This window comes from Lactuca sativa, chromosome 1 (genome assembly GCF_002870075.4).
Source record: "Lactuca sativa cultivar Salinas chromosome 1, Lsat_Salinas_v11, whole genome shotgun sequence".
In the NCBI taxonomy this organism is placed as follows: domain Eukaryota; kingdom Viridiplantae; phylum Streptophyta; class Magnoliopsida; order Asterales; family Asteraceae; genus Lactuca; species Lactuca sativa.
The window spans coordinates 126253441-126271920 of NC_056623.2; positions in this window are offsets into that span (position 1 = coordinate 126253441).

The following is an 18480-nucleotide window of genomic DNA, read 5'->3' on the forward strand; positions in this document are numbered from 1 at the left end:
AGCACTATAAATAGATGGCATGAGCTTCAAGTTTTGACACACTTTCACAATTCCTCAGCCATTCTCCCAGCTCCAGAGACCATTCCCTCACCTTGATTTCCGCACTCGAGCCCCCGACGAAGGATCTACGCTGCAGAGATTCCCGAGAACCCGAAGACGCAACTTTCCGCGGTCGAAACTCTGCTCAACTCTAGCCTCTCTCTTCAAACTTAACGGGTGAGTTCATACCCCTACTTTTCAATTCTTTTCATGTTTTAGGGGGGGGGGGGGAATACAAGTACATTACAAGTCATAGTATCATTTTAAAAACGTATATGAAGTTTCTATCTTCGAATATCGATACAAACAACTTATGTATACAAGGGCTATTATATCAGCAATGTTATTTTCACCAAATGAAATACACTTTCCCAAAAACTATAATGGGTATAGTTAACGAGTCAATCGTACATTTTACATATACATCTTGAAAAACGAAACACTTTCAAAAGAAGTAAGGTCATTCTTATTGTAAATCTATTTATACTAAGCAATGTGAGGTATTCAAACTTCAACGTACATTTATGTATGCATTTCAAGTCCTGTATTATATACCATAATCTCTTGGAAGGAGAGCGTGATACTTGTGTATAGATCTATACGGGATTGATAACCCCACACCTAAACTACTAGCTATAGTTAGACCGGCAGGTCCGGGGTGACAAATGTCATAACACTACAACACCTGAAGAATGTTGTTACAGGCCGTCAGTGTCAATAGCATGGTTATAAAACTCACATAAAAAGTATAAAAACAAGATCGATTTACGAGATTTATATATGCATTACAGTTTTCATACAAAGTTATGTTTATCATGCAAGCACGATAGATACTAACATATTTCAATTCTGGAAACTTTTTCAAATCATTTATAGAAAATATTGGATTTTCTGAAAACCTCGTTCACTGATTTATTATCAAAAAGGGCATACTTTTCAACTCAAAACACTCATGAACTCACCAACTTAATTGTTGACACCTTTTCAAAACCACTTGTATTTCTCAGGGAACCAGTAATACAGGTAACCATCAACTTTTGAAGAAGGAACGCTGAGGACGTTTCATTTATGAACAATTATCATTATATTGTAATATTCTTTTGAAATTTGTATAACGCAACAATACACGTTTTTATTATATATATGATGGATGTGTACCTTCTTTACAAATATTCAATTGTTGTGATACTACGTGAAGTCATCCACCCTCGAATGTTTCCGCCATTCAGGTTTGGGGGTGTGACATGAACCTTTCGGTTCGGCTGTAGCTAGCAGCCAGGTGCAGGGTAGTCAGCCCCATATAGATCTATACACTCAAGTCACGCTCCCTATCTAGGAGATTCTGGTTACGGGGGCGGTCCTCCACTTGCGTATCTCTGTGGAGTGTTCTCCGAGGACGTGTCTCCAATTTATAGGTATAACAAATTTACTAGTAATAATATAGAAAGATGAAATGACTATCCTCCACTCGCGTATCTCTGTGGAGTGTTACCGAGGACAAAACAATGTTCTAAGTTTCATGTTCAAAGTTCAAATATTATGCTGTTAACTGTTATGATGTGGGAAACCATTTATGAAAATATAAAATACAACAATTTATAATGTTTTTCACAAATAATATGATAGTGTGTTCTGCAAGTTCAAACGATTGTTTGTTACGACTGTCAATGTTAAAAGCGTATGAAATATGAAACATAACATATGTAAAACCATTTTTGAGTACAAGTATACCTTGTACTTTGCTTTTATCCCCCCTGAAAACAGTGAAAACATTGAAAATGGGTAGGGGTATGAACTCACCAGACTAGAAAACGTGTCGGTTTGGATGTTATGTGTCGGTTCGGGGCTTGATAATGCGCGAGGTTCCTATGTAATATGAAATGGTACACAATTGTATCTAATTAGACTTTGAACCACTAATTAGATATGCATATACACTTTGAGATGTGAAAACACTTCAATACAAGTGTTCGGAGTGACCCGGGTGACATCTATGGATGTGTAGGACCTAGATATGGAATTTACTCTTCAAAAGTAAACTCTTTGAGGAGTTTACGGTCCATTGACCATATCCCCATGAGCTTACGACCGTAAATTCATGGGTGGTGTGTTCTTATTTGCCAAATAGTCTTACATTGCACACGGGAAAGTTCTAGGGTCGATTCCATGGCTTAGGAAGTGATCGGGACTTGAAATGGCCTTGGAAATGGAGTTTACGGTCTATGAAGATGTTCTTGGGGAGTTTATTACCTTAAACACATTATTTTACAACCGTAAACTCATGTTTGTCCATGATTCATGGGTTTTGGTGTTTGTAGGTTAATCACATGTGATTTTAGTCCAACATACAAGCCATTCAAGGTGTTAAGGACATTTAAACACCCATTTGAAGAGTTTATGGTCTAAGGAGATGAGTTTATGGTCTAAGAATGTTCTTGGACCATAAACTCTAGTTTTTCCCATTTATGAATGTTTTGGTGCATTTCTTGAAGGGTTATAAGGTTATATGCACTCATGGAAGTTCATTGGAGGTGTTTAAGGGAAAACTAACACCCTAAAAGGTGTTTAAGGTCTATGAATGAGGGTTTACGGTCCAAGCATGTTCTTGGATTGTAAACTCATGTTCGGTCCCTTCTTGTATGATTTGGTGCTTCAAATGATGGAGTAGAAGGTCCTAGACTCGTTTGAAAGTTTTGGTGGTGTTTAAGGGTATTTTTAACACCTTAAGAGGTGTTTATGGTTCATGCGTGGGGGTTTACCGTCCAAGAATGTTCTTGGGCCGTAAACTCATGTTCATACATCAAATACTAAGATTTTGGGGTCCTAAGTACATGCATGCAAGTCTAAAGGTCTTATCTAAGCTCTAAATGAGGTTTAGAAGGGTTTTAAGGCTCAAAACCCCTTATTACATGTGTTCACGGCCTAAGGAGGTTCCAAGACCGTAAACACTTGTTTGTGGTCCCATTCCTCATATAAATCCTGAATTTGAAGGCCAAAGGTGTTAAACTAGGAGCTAGGATAGTTACCTTGATGATTTAAAGCTTGTTTTGGATGATTTTGGCTATGTTTCGGATTTTAGAGAGAGAGAAAATAGAGAGAGAAAGTAGAGAGAGAGTGAAAAAGCTTCAAATGAGGCTCTCTCAACCTTATATATGCTGAAAGTTTGGGACACGGTGGAATTCTACCCGATACCGACGTTATACGATGCTTTTGGTCGCACCCGATAAAGTTGCCGTAATTACGACTTAAATAAAACTTAATATTTTCTAAATGAAAATATTTTAATGTCTTAAAATGTATTCAAACACTTTTAAAACATTAATAGAAGTCGTAATAATTTATTTGAAACAAAGTTAACGGAAAATTTTGGAACTTAACGGCTTTATTAACGAAAACGGGTTACTGTGACGGAAAATAAATCACGGGTTGTCACAGTCGTGTCCCTTAGGAATTTGGCTATTGACTGGATTCTTCAGTCACTTCCTCAGTCATATAGTGAGGTCATTCAGGACTACTTTGTGACAGACCACGACATGGCCCTTATTGAACATACCTATTTGCTTGTTGCTGTCGAATCAGTAATGATTTGGCGCACTGGAAAAACAAATTTGATTGAAAGGTCTACTTCTCAAACTTCCATGGGCATTGACAATGGTAACATTAGAAGTCCATAAAAGATTTCTCTTCCTAATGGAAAGGGATCGGCCATAGTCAACCCGGTTGACCAAATGGTAAAGAGAAAGGCTAAGTCTGAGATTGTCTCATGTATCAATGCAAAAGAAGCCATTTGCTTCTACTTCCATTTGAAGGGAAATTAGAAGCAAAGCTTCCTTGACTACTTGAATGATCTGAGAGAATGTAGAATCAAAAAGTTTGACTCTGCTTCAGGTAAGTCTACTGTCTAACTCTATTAAGTTCCTAATTGTTGATTCTTAATACATGATATGACAAGGTTACATTTTGATTTTTTTAGGATCATGCAAAAGGAAGGGTATGCTCAATTTGGTCGTGAAGATGGATTTCAATCGCATGGTTCGATGATCGGATTTTTTGAGCTGCTGCTTAAGAGTTATCATAGATTGTTGGTTGCTTAGAAATATGTAGTAACATAGTTTTCATTTGTAATTGTAATGTAAGGAAATTTTTTCCGCATTTTATAAGTAAATAAAATTTTGTTTTATTTTATTATATCTCCTTGCAATGGCATTTGCGAAAATTGATGTTTGTTTGTTTCTTTGAATTTGATTCTTTCGTTTGTGGTAGTGTCGAGAATTTGCAAAATAAGGAAAGATTCTCATCACCCAAGTTTCAGTTAGATAGAAACTTGGAATCATACATTTTGTATTGCATGATGAATGAGAACTTCATCTTTGGGAAATTAAGATTAATTCCTTAAACACATGTACATGTGAGTCAAGTGAAGGACTAGGGGATCGGGTACACTAGGTGTGCGCTGGTCAAGTCCACCACAAAGAACGATAATAATATTCATTATGTTTTACTAAAGTTTAGTAAATATGGTTATGCTTACAAGTTTAAGTGTAATTCTGAAACATTGTAAAATTTTCAATGTGTAGCAGAACGAATAAGAAGAATCAAATTAAGTAGAAAGATAAAAGTTTCTCCAATCTGAAAAGATGGGAGAGTACTTTGGTATCGTGTTTTATGATCATCTTAATGATTGAGAAACCATATCATAATTGATCCTCTAAGGATATCTTAGTGCATTTGTATGGCTAAGAAGAGGAATCGTGAAATGTTGAAATGGTTAAATCAAGAAGATTAGTCATACTTCGTTCTAAAAAAAAGTCTTAGAGTCATTCTCCAAGATTGAGCCTTGAGTGACATAATCTTAAGAAAGGTTTAAAACACTCATTAAATGTGGAGTAATATGTTTATTACTCTTGTACATTTGAAATTGGTAAGTTGTGATGCTTTTGGATAAAACAAAGACCAACTAAAACCAATGATGTTAGGTGTTTGTCTTGATAAGAAACCGCACTAACTCTTGAATATTTGTTTGTCTCTTGACAAAGAGAAACTTATATGTCAAGAGGTCGGTGGGAGTCTTAAAGATCTTGACAACTTTCAAGAACTAATCAAGAATAAACCTATTGTTAATCACTAGCACACGACTTAAGGTTTGTAACCTATCGTGTTGACATATTCTTGGTTCTATGCCCATTCTAGTTAAAGCTGACTATGTGAGTGAGTTCTATGAGTTCTCAATTGTTTGAATAACAACCTGGAAGCAATGGTAGACCTTGTGCTACCAGGTGGCAAGAAATTAAGATTGAACAAATTCAGTTCATATGAGTTTGGATTTGTCACTAACCATGTCTTGTGATTATGGTTATGACAAATTCACATGGATAGGAACACATACACCATAAAATCGAAGTGTCACAAGGTTTCTCTCCAATTCATGAAAATGATTGTGAGGAAACGCTTTCTCTAAGTAGATTTTAAGGAGATAGAATTGTGATATTTGCATTCTCCAATTCAGTTATGATTACGGCATCCCTTTTCATAATTTGAATTGTGATAAATGGCAAAGGTTTAAACATTTGAGACTTATTGTTGTAAGTTCTAAAATTGTTTAGACACACATGTGAGATATCTAAGGAAAGGTGTATGAGTTTGTGAAGTCTAGATAAAGTCTTATCGAAGCATCTCGTATCAAAAATCTAAACTTTGGTAGGAAAGTCAATAAATATTGACTTCTAGAAGTCCAGCTGATTTCTGGATACATGTCAAAGCTAGTGGGAGAATAGGTATTATGCTAAGGATATAATTATCATGTTAGTGGAAGCATGATTATTATGTTAAGTGTTGCGATTTAGCAATATTAATTATAGAAAACAAAAGTTTCAATTCGCAAATTTGCGGGATTGGAAAAGTTGTTTTGCTATAACTAAGGGAGAGGAATTCATACTTTATTTCAAATCTAAAAAGCTAAGATTGAGTTTTTAATCAAATTTAGTCAAATATATATATATATATATATATATATATATATATATATATATATATATGTATATATGAATGTTATGTTGGAATGGTTCAACATAAGGAAATTCTATATATATGGAAATGTTAATTGCGTTCTCAAAATCTGATTATGATTACGGCATCCCTTTTCATAATCAAAATTATGAGAACATGGTAAATAGAAATATTATAACAAAAGACTGGTCAAGTATCATGTCTTTATGTAAGACATCATGAATCGTGTCCAATATGCTTCGGGTATAGGATCGATTAAATGTGCTATAATTTTTCATCCGTTCTAATTTTTCCAAATGCCTGGGGCATTAAGAGGGAAAAAGGACTAGAACCGGATTTGACTAAAGTGGTTAAACAACTGTTAAGGACAATCTAAGGTTCGCCAAGGATTGGTCGCTTAAGGATAGTTGGAAGTATAGTAATGGATGGACCATATTGACATTATTATGAATAGACAAGATTTTATTAATAATGAGTTTTCGGATGGCAAGATATGGAATGTTTCCATATTGAGAGTTGGAGCTTAGGAATGAACGAGAAGTTAGAAACTTAATGCAAGAAGGATGTTCAAAGGAATGTACTTTGAATTTAAGACTTTGCTTCCTTGGAATTGTTTTGTTATCAATCTCTAGTGGAATATTTTGTAATATTGTTGGTCAATTCTCTGTGACTTTTTGTACCTAGACATTACGAAAGAATCATTGCATTTAAGTTTAGAATCTATCAGATTACAGTAAATGGCAAGAATTCGGTATTCTTACATTTACGGTATGGATTTGGGATTGTGAAATGAGCATCATTCAAATGTTGTTAATTGATCTATTTCACAAAGTAAGTACCATAGAAAAACATAGTGTGCATGCTTGGAGCATGGCATAACTATTGTTTAGACAAACATAGTGTGCATTCTTGGAGCATGGCATAACTATTGTCTTAATTCAAGTATTAAGTTGATTATTCGAAACATTTTACAATGAATAATGAGAAATCAATATGACTCAAAAGTTTTAGGACCATATAGGATTAGTATTATTCTTGTGTTTCACTTTCCATGTTTTGAAATCCCAAATAACTAGGTTACTCAAACCATCCATAGTTGATCATACTTTGGAAGTAGGTATTGAGGCAAGACTGTCATGAATGGTTCGGTAGTTTGTGTAGGTGTTTTAGACATAGCTGCAGTGTTTGTGGGTACTCCAGGAATAAGATTTGAGTATTGGATTCAACCCGCACTCATCTAAATCACTTCATGGATTTTATCACGAGTGATTATGAGACGATAATATCTTATATTCTTGAAATGGAGACATGTGAGTTGTAGTTGCGAGTCGATTGCACATTGACATATCTAAACGCACCAGTAACTCGGTGTTATAAAACATATCGTTGTGTGTAATTTGATGAGTAATTACAAGCGAGCATTGTGTCGAAGTTTATCTGTTCCTTTTACCACACGTAGATAATAACGATATCTGTGGGCCCCTCGATGATTTAGTGATGACACCCTTAAGTGCTTGGCGAAGCCTGGACTGATTTGATTTGTTCAACTAGTCGGTCGTCATAAATCAGAAATGGGAAACAACTGATGGTCAGAGAGAATGATTATAATCCATGTGTCAGTCCATATGATATCTAGAATGGAGGAATATATGATCCCTTATCTAGTGGACGCATCATTGACTAGGTCAGAGTTCGACAGCGACTTTTAAGAGCTACGATTGCTATTCGAGTTGGAGTCATACTTGGAATAATAGTTATTAGACTTATCCAATTTGGAGACTGTTGGATTAGGTGTCTAAGCCCATAACTATAATTGGTATGTACTTGACCCGAGAGTAGCATGGTCCATTTGGGTTGCATATCACCACGACAATTTGATAGGATGGACTTTTGAGAAGATGTTATTTATGATTTATTAATATATTATAAGTTCTAATATATTAATATGAAATCATATTATTTAATTAGTATTGGTCAAGAATTAATTTGGAACTAATTTAGTGATCAAAAGAGACTAATTAAATGTAAGGGGATTGATTTAGTAAATCAATCATTCTTATGATGTGGGCTTATGGTTATTCAGGATGGGCTAAGCCAATATGGTAGTCTATGGAGGTTTTAACCCATGGATCCTATGTAAGATGAAAAGTCATCAACATTAGGGTTTACATGGATGTAACCCTAATCCTAGCCACACTATACAAGAAGACCCTATGCTACTAAAATCGGAGGCTAGTGATCTTTGGAAGACCATAACTGATTTTAGTGTGTATAAACTCTCTCAAGAAGTCATCCTTTGTCTAAGGTGTGTTGTGATTCCATATGAGGTGCAACACTTGGGGCACTACATTCTTAAAGGCCAAACCTACAAGCTACAACAAAGAGGTAATTCTATAACTCATTTCTATGATGTTTATATCAATTATATGCTAGTTGTAGTATCAAAGCTTTGGAAACAATATTCCATGTATAATTAGAGAAAACATAGATCAAAAGCTTTTAGGGTTGTATGTGCACCATAGGATGTTGTAGTATACAAAACCCAAAAGTAGTCTTACAACACTTATATTACTACATGCCAACCTAGTGAATGCTATGGCCACCCCATAGTCTTACAACACTTCTATCACTACCTGCTAATCTAGTGAATGCCACGATCACCCTGCAGTCTTTGAACACTTCCACATTGCCATGGACCCAACCCATGGTCTTACCGTGCATCTACCATACCAACCATAATCATCAAGAGTCGAAACTTCATCCGACTATACACCAATCAGGTTTTTGGGTTATGCTTCGAACCCCAAAGCCTTCATTAGATAAGAATAGGCAAAGAGGCTCTAACACAGTCTCTCCATCTTAAACTAATCACATACCCTCCATGCGCCACCAATAATGCGTAAGGTAACCTGAAATGCCATTCCTTGTGTAATCCCATAGTCTAAGCGGTTCTCCCCCACTTGGATTCAACTATGCTCTTCCAACCACAAAATTGACAGATTTCCAATCTATTTCGCAACCTGACTACTCGAAGCTGTCGACAACCTGAGCCCACAAGTACTAGCGTTCCATTACTAGCAAATTATAGAAAAAACACACCTTCCAAAATTGAACGAATACTCCCCGAAATCTCAACGATCTTAATATTCCGAGCACTTTCCACTTAATCCACTATAAGTCATCGACGAATTTATCGGATGACGAAGAACAAAATTTAAACTATTGAAATGGGTACCCAACCAATTCAACGACCTACTTGCATTAGAGTAATTCTCATTCGAACCTGCAATTGATTGACAATTACCGATCTTACACCCACCATCAAACCAATTCCTTATTGCCTCGTATTCCCGAATGAACCCTACAATTCCTACATTTAAACCCAACATGCCCACCTTGCGGATTACTTGAGTTCCTTGATGATACCACCAAAGATCGAACTGGCTGTTAGTCTTTTCTATCTTAAGATTTGCTATGATGGTGGTCAATGCCTCCTACATTGACATTTAAAACAGGTTCACCTGAATATCTTCTAAGAACGACTCTCGGTATACAAAATGGCATATGAAGATTCTCAAAATAAAATATATGTGACATCAACTGGTGAAACTCGGATCTCCTCAGCCCATGACTGCAATGCTCGACTCCTCTCCATGGGAACATCCACTCTGCCCTCATGATTATCAATGATCCTCACAGTAAGTGGAGCAGGTACAGACACTGCTCCACCCCACAACATCAGACAGTCGGTCTTCTCGTGGCCCACTTGGTTATAGTGGAAACATAATATAGTCGTCCCCCGGGGACAATTTGTGCTGGCCTGACCAAGCCTGCAATACTTATAGCAACCCGAACCCCTAAATCGACAAACTCCATTGTTCTGCTTCCCGCACATGCACACTGACCTTCGCCCTGTTGGCTTCTTACTCGCTGATCAAAAGTCTTGGGTCTGTTAGTAGGGCCCCTAAATGTCTGCACCTGCTTTGGTTTCCTCTTCCCGAGGTGCTCAAAATCAATATCCTTCTCTCCGGATCCAGCTCTCATGTCCTCCAAAGTCCGACAAGCTGAAAAGCTGACAAGCTCCCTTATACCATCTCACAAGATATCATGGTACCTTATCTTCTTCATCTCGTTGTCTGTGGTATACTGCAAAAGCAAAAGAGCCCTCTCCCTAAACTTGCCTGTGATCTCTGCCATAGTCTTAGTCATTTAGAGAAGGTCCTGAAACTCCCTCGCCAAATGCTGCACCTCGATAGATGGTACAAACTCTGCCCTAAATCGGGTCTCAAAATCCTCATGCGTCATCATATCAATGACATCGCCTCCCAAAGCGATGTCCACCTCCTCCCACCAATCTCAGGATTTGTCTTTTAGAATACAAGAAGCAATATGACCTTTGACCCCTCAAGGTAAAAGCTCGACCGAAAAGTGTTCGCCATGATCGCTAACAACCTCCTACAAGCAATGGGGCCCTTTTACCCAAAGAACTCGGAAGCTCCACAAGCACAAAACTTGCAGAAGGAAAGAGTGAGAGCCCCCACAATAGTCAAAATCTACGCGTGTAACATGCCAAGAAGCTCATCCAAAATCTCCATAATCCCTTCCTTGACCGAACCAAAGATGGCTGAACCAAAGATCATAGGAGTCTGTTCTAAAATGTTTCGGGTGATCTTCGATGAGATGAAGTTCCATGTCTTCTCATCTATTGGTTTAATGCCAACACCTGAGCCTGAATCTCCTCCATGAGTGCTCATCACCATACTAAAAAACAACTATACAATAATCAGAACATATTAAAAAAATCCTTTTCCCATAGGCTTCATAGATTCTCCATGACTTCCTTCGATTTTAGTATGGATCCTGTGCTTTCAGTAGTAGGGGCCCAATACTATTGGGTTTTATGTACTCTAACATACCTATGGTGCACATACAACCCTAATGCTTTGGATCTACGTTTTCTCTAGTTATACATGCAGTATTGATTTACCAAAGCATGAATCCTAACTAGCATACAACATTGATATTTGAAACATAAAAACAAGTTAGATGATTACCTCTTTGTTGTAGCTTGTAGAAAAGGCCTTTCAAGAGCTTAGAACCTCAAGTGTGATGCCTCAAACAAGTCACAAACACCAAGAACAGTTAGAGGACAATGAGAGAGAGGTTATGGAGCACCAAAAAAGGCTAGGCTCTTCTTAGAATCACTAGTGCCTAATTTAGGGTTGAAAGGGTTACATATATAGTGTAGAATTCCAAGAGTCACTTGTAAACCCTAATTCTTACACTTAGTCTTATGATCCAACAACTCATTTTGACTAACATTTCATGGACTTTCACATAAGCTTAGTCCAACACATATCAATCATGGATCATTAGCCCAAACCATATGTATCACTGATTTACATAATCAATCCCCGTTAATTTAATCAGTAACTTTTGATCACTAAATTAACTCAAAATTAATTCTTGATCAATACTAATTAAGTAATATTATTTCTAAATTAATATATTATTCTTATAATATATTATTAAATCACAAATAATCTCTTTTCTCAAATATCCATCCTATCAAATAGCTTCGGTGAAGGCAACCCGAAATAGACCATGCTACTATTGGGTCAAGTACATACCAACTATAGTTATGGGGTTAGACACCTAATCCAACAAATACTACCTTTTATACCTACCTATACTTTCCTAAAAAGTTATCCCAAATCCTCCAAGTTACCTTTTCAAATCAGTACTCCAAGTACCTGCTAAACAGCACAACCCAACCCGTTAAAGCACTTCCAAGGCTCCCTAGGTTCCCGACCTCACCCTGCGATCAGTTAATGAAAAACTCCCAATAATGTTAGCTAACCACTTCATGAATACAATCACATGCAACAAGCTTAGATAATCCTTCGAGTAAAAGACTCAATGCTATAATGGTTGGACTTAGACAAGAGTTGTGTAATAGAGTTTAATCCATCAACGTGAGATTATTTAACCTTTGTAGCATGTCAATTAACATATTCAGTTCATAATTAACTCACATCACTAAGAGTTCCACAAAGCACAAAGAAAGCACTATTCGTTCAGTAACACTCCAAGCCATAAAACAAACAAAGGGCATCCCACACTCACTTGCTACTACAATGCTAGGAACTTCTACTCTCACTTCCGATTTCTTTATGCATGCAAATTATGCACAATCCAGGATTAAATGGACTATCGAATAAAATATTATACCCTAGGACCACAACTAGACAACGAACATGAAATAAGGCCAAATCAGTCATTCTGGGTCTATATGATCCTAATCGTATACAATTTTTAAAGCATACACTTAGCAATTACTATTACCAATACATATTCCCAATCATAGCATCCAATGCTTCATAGGGTACAAGGCATCACATATTAGGCCGATCTATCATGTAATTCCTGAATGTATCCCTAGCCTTATCCTATCATGTGAACATTCATATCATATATCATACCAACATGCATGGGTATTTTGGGAATCATTTACTTGATCTCGGCTGATTGCACACATCACATCCCATTTTTCTTTATAAAAATCTTCCTAGAAACTTATTTCTTTACGAAAATCTTGTTAGAAACTTATTTTCTTTCTAAAGATTACAAATTCCTTAGTTTGAGTTCATAAATTCCCAAGAGTGTGCCTGAATTCCTCAAACCAAGGCTCTGATACCAACTTGCAATGTCCCGAAGATCCAAGGTAATTTTGTTTTCAATTTTAAAACAATAAATCATACAAACGAGTTGTTCCAATACCGGTAAAAGTGAATATATCATTTAAACATCAGAGTAATATCATTAATTGCCATTTTCATGTGTATTTTTAGTTTCTCAACTTCATGAGATGACTAAATTTTTATACATTGGATCAAGTATATTGTTGTTGAGTTTGATTCAATTTGGCATGGGATGGGGTCCACTGTGAATCTATGCTTCAGAAACGAACTTCCATTAAGGTTATATATATATATATATATATATATATATATATATATGTTGGATTAATGTCTAAGTCCATAGCTATATTTGGTATGTACTTGACCCGACCCGGCATGGTCCATTTGGGTTGCACTTCACCGACACAATTCATATGGATAATCTTTTGAGAATAGTATGTTTATGATTAATATTAATATATTATAAGTTCTAATATATTAATATGGAATCATATTATTTAATTAGTATTGATCAAGAATTAATTTATAATTAATTAAGTGATCAAAAGGAACTAATTAAATATGGACTCTTATATATATGGAATGGGCCAAGTTCATTTAGGTTGGGCTAAGATTTCATGGATAGTCCATGGAGTGTTTAACCCATGGATCCTAGGAAATGAAAGGTCATGGGTATTAGGGTTTAACCCTAATCCTCCATACTATATAAAGATGTCTTTGGTTGGTGAAATTGGCACTAGTGTGGATACACTAAAGAAGGGCTAGCCAATTTCACTAGAGAGAACCAAGTAATCATATTCTCTAAAGTATTCCAAGGTGTCTTGGTGATTTGTGATTCCACTTGAGGCTTCCACACTATTGGGGCTAAGCTCTTAAAGCTTGAAGACATCAAGCTACATCAAGAGGTATGTATTCTATCTTGTTACATTCATAGTTTTTGTATGCTAGATTAGGATAATACCTTGGATGTTCTTATTTGCATGTATAATAGAGAAAACATAGATCCAAGGTATTTAGGGTTGCATGTACACTTAGGAAGTGTTAGAATGCTCAGAACCCAATAATGGTATCAGAGCCTAGGCTTGTTTTCATGTTATACCTGCAATAGAAGCTGAAAAAACGAATTTGTTGCTGTCTGATCATCAGACTCGGCGAGTCCATCAGAGGACTCGGCGAGTCCATGCCTAAAATGTGATCAATTCGATCCAACTCGCCGAGTTGGTTCATGCACTCGACGAGTTGGACCCCAGACAACATATTTTCGAGTTTTTTTGGCTAGAAATGGACTAGGAACATTACCCTAAGTTGTTTTTGAACTTATAAACGTGTTTTTGATGTGGTAATGTTCATGCTAATCCATTTTCAAAGATAATTGTCAATAGATTCATGTTTTGTATTAGTTTAAGGTTTAGACTAATTACATGAAAAAGTTTGATTTGAATTATCTTGTTCTTATGAGTTGCTTAGATTAATAGAAAAGTTAATTGAAATAGTTGTTTTCAATCCATTTTAATCTAAGAGTTGAGTATAAAATGTGTTTGTGTAACTTGTCCTCAAGTTACATGAAAAGTCACATTTAAGACTCATAAAACTCATAAAAGTTGGCAATGGTTACAAAATGAAGAGTCTTGTGTCATTGAATAATTTTTTTATGACTCCATAACTTGTCCTCAAGTTATGGAAGTTCAAGAGTCACTTCATTAAAGAAAATTATGTAACCATAATTAAATCCATAAGTTATAAAATAAAGAAAAAGTTAGTTCTTTTATTAGTTTAAAGTCTTCCATAACTTGTCCTCAAGTTATGGAACTTGAAGAGTTTTTGGATTAAAACTACTTTAAACACATAAGTTATGGAATTAATTAGTTTTGAATAGTTTAAAAACTTGCCCTCACGTTTTGGAATTTGAAAAGTTTTCCTTATGAATACTTTAATTCCAAGTTAGCCCTTAGAATTTTAAAAGTTAAAATTCAACCACTTATACTTTATAATATTATAACTTAATAATATATATATGTATAAGAGTAAAGTCAGTCTTACCGCTAGTACGCCTCATTCACGAAGCCGGTCTATAAGGTGGGTATAAGGTTGTTGCCTATAAAATGGCAACTTAATGGGTGTCCACTCTCACCCACCGCTTGCTTGACTGGTGGAGGGTCGTTAGCCGAACGGGTTTGACAGGACTAGAATTCTCCCTTCATTAAAAGTATTAATGATTATACTAAGTAACTAAACTCTTAATAATACCCAATCTTAGTTACTTAGGAAAAATGTGAATAAGGTGCTAACCCATGAAATTACACCTTACACTTTGTCTAAGTCGTTAGTGGAGCGTGTGTGGTTAACCGGCACACTAACTTGGACTTAACAAGGTAGGTAAAGGGTGACTTAATATTTATCATAGTATCGATGGAGCGTGTGTGGTTAACCGGCACATTGATTGAGGGATAATTTATTAAGGGTACCAAGTGATTTGCATGGTTACTTCACACCTTGTTTTGTGATCCTCGGCATCCCAGTCACAAAACCTGAAGGGCACACTCGAGATTGAAACATGCCTTTGAAAAGTTCAATGAATCTCAAAGATCTAGGAGTTTCAAAACCAATTAAAACCTAATAATACATTTCGTTTATCTTGGTGGAAATTGGTGAATCGTCATTCACCTACCTTCAAATATTTTATAGCTTGGATTACGGCATACCTCTTCTAAGTTATAAAATAGTTTGTTGGGTCCTAGCCTTAATATTTCATATTGGGTGTCATATTAAGGACTTTAAATCAACTATCTTGAATATCTCCCAAAAGATGTCTGGTTTAGACACCTATGATCTTCCCAAATCTCTTGAAACAAGGTTTCCTAATGGCAAGGCAAGGTCTTGAAAAGTTCTTGAAAAGTTTAAGGTCACTCAAGCCCTATTGGCAAGGCAAGGTCTAGGTGTGATCACATCTTGGAGATGTAGTCACATATTGACAAGCCGGGAGAGTTGGGTGTCAAAGTCTTGAGAAAGTTGGTGGTTCAATCACTTTCTAAGTCACATAGTGAGTTCCTTTGGGACACTTATGAAACAGACTATGACAAGACCCTTAATGATCTTATCTATTTGCTAAGATCAACTTCCTAAAACTTTATGGACATTGACAATGATGACATTGGATATCTAGTAAAGCTCTCTCTTCCCGATGGAAAGGGATCAACCATAGTCAACTCGGTTGACCAAATGGTAAAGAGAAAAGCTAAGTCTGTGATAGTCTCGTGTACCATTATCAAAGGGTTCATATGTTTATATTGCCAAAGGAAGGGGCATTGGTCAAGAAGCTGCCAAATTTACCTAAGGATGTTAAAGTCAATAAGTTTGACTCTACTTCAGGTAAAGTCCACTATCTAACTCTGTTAAGTTTCTATTCTGAGATTCTTGATACTTGATGTGACTGGGTCACATGGTGATGTTTTAAGAATCAAAGAAAAGTGAAGAAACCTAAAGAAAGAATATGTTGAATCTGATCGCATAGATGGATTTCTATCGCATAGTTTGAAAAATCGGATTCTTCAGCTACTTCTTAGGAGTTATGAGATATTGCTTAGGAATAGATAACAACAAGTTTTCATATGGATTGTAAGGATAAGTTTTTCCGCAAAGTTTTAAAATAAAAGAAAATTTTTTGATTTTATTTATTTTAAAATATCCTTACAATGGCATTTAAGGAAAAATTGTTGCTTATATGATTCCATTAAGAGCAAGAGTGGAAATATGAAATTGATTCTTTCATTTGTGGTAATGTCTAGATTTACCAAATAAGGAAAGATTCTCATCACCCAAGTTTCAATTGGACCGGAACTTGGAATCATGCAAGTTGTATAGCATGATGAATGAGAACTTTCAAGTATTGGAAAATTAAGACTAATTACTCGTTCACATGGATGTGTGAGTCAAGTAAAGGACTAAGGGATCAAGTACACATTCTTGTGCACTGATTAAGTCCACCACAAAAGATTGATAAGACTATTCGTCATAGTTTACTAAAGCTCAGTAAATATGATTATACTTACAAGCTTAAGTGTAACTCTGAGACATTGGAAAAGGTCCCAATGTATGGCAGAGCGAATAAGAAGAATCAACATAGGCAGAAGGATAAAAGTTTCTCAAATCTGAAAAGATGGGAGAGTACTTTAGTATCAGTTTTGTGATCATCTTAATGATTAAGAAACCATAGCACAATTAGTTCTCTAAGGAAATCTTAGTGCATTCTTATGACTAAGAAGAGGGATCTTGAATTGTTGAAATGGTTAAATCAAGAAGATGAGTCATACTTCGTTCCAATACAAGTCTTAGAGTCATACTCCAAGATTGTAACTTGAGTGACATGTCTCAAAAGAAGGTTTAAAACACTTGTCAAATGTAAGAGTAAAAGTTTTCTACTCTAGTACATTTGAAATTGGTAAGTTGTGATGTTTTGGATAAAACAAAGACCAACTTAGGCCAATTGTGTGAAGTGTTTGTCTTGATTAGAATCCGCACTATCTCTTGGATGTTTGACAAGGGAGTCTTATATGTCAAGAGGACAGTGGGAGTCTGAAAGGTCTTGAAAGTCTCAAGAACTAATCAAGAATGGAACCTGAAGTTCTTCACTAGCACACAACTTGAGGTTCATAACCTATCGTGTTGACATATTCTGTGCCCATTCCAGTTAAAGTTGGCTTTGCATATGAGTTCTTAGAGTTCTCAATTTGTTGCACAACAACTTGGAAGCAATGGTAGGCCCTTGAGCTGCCAGGTGGCAAGAAATTAAGATTGAGTTCAGTCCATATGAGTTTGGGTTTGTCATTACCCTTGTCTTGTGACTATGATTTTGACAATTCACATGGATAAGAACACATACACCATTAAATCTAAGTGTCATAAGGTTTCTCTCCGATTCATGAAAATGATGGTGAGGAAACACTTTCACTAAGTAGATTTTAGCTAGATAGCAATTGTGATATTTGCATTCTCAAAGTCGTTAGTGGAGCGTGTGTGGTTTACCGGCACACTAACCTGGACTTGTGAGAAGTGGCAAAAAGGTCTAACCATTATGATTACGGCATACCTCTTCATAATTGTTTAGACACACAAGTGTGCTATCTAAGGGAAGGTGTATGATTTTGATAAAGTTTTATCAAAACAATCTAGCATCAGAAATCTGAACTTTGGTAAGAAAGTCAATGAAGTATTGATTTTTAGAAGTCCAGGTGATTTCTGAGAACATGTCAAAGCTAGTGGGAGCATAAGTGTTATGCTAATAATCATCATGTTAGTGGGAGCATGATAATTATGATAAATATTGCAAGTTAGCAATGTTAATTATAGAAAACAAAAGGTTTCAATTGGGAAAAGTTGTTTTGCTATAATTAAGGGAGAGGAAATTATACTTCATCTCAAATCTACAAGTTTAGATCGTGAGGTTTTAATCATTTAGTTAAGGAAATATATATGAATTTCACGTTGGAATGGCTCAACACAAGGAAGTTCTGTATATGAGTCCATTATTTGCGTTCTAAATTCGATTATGATTACGACATCCCTTTTCATAATCTGAATTATGAGAACTTGGCAAATTGAAATGGTAATAGTATAGCAAAAGACTGGTTTAGTCTTTATGTGAGACATCATGAATCGTGTCCCATATGCTTCGGATATAGGATTGATTACATGTGCTATATTCATCCGTTCTAAAATTTTCCAAATTCCTGGGGCA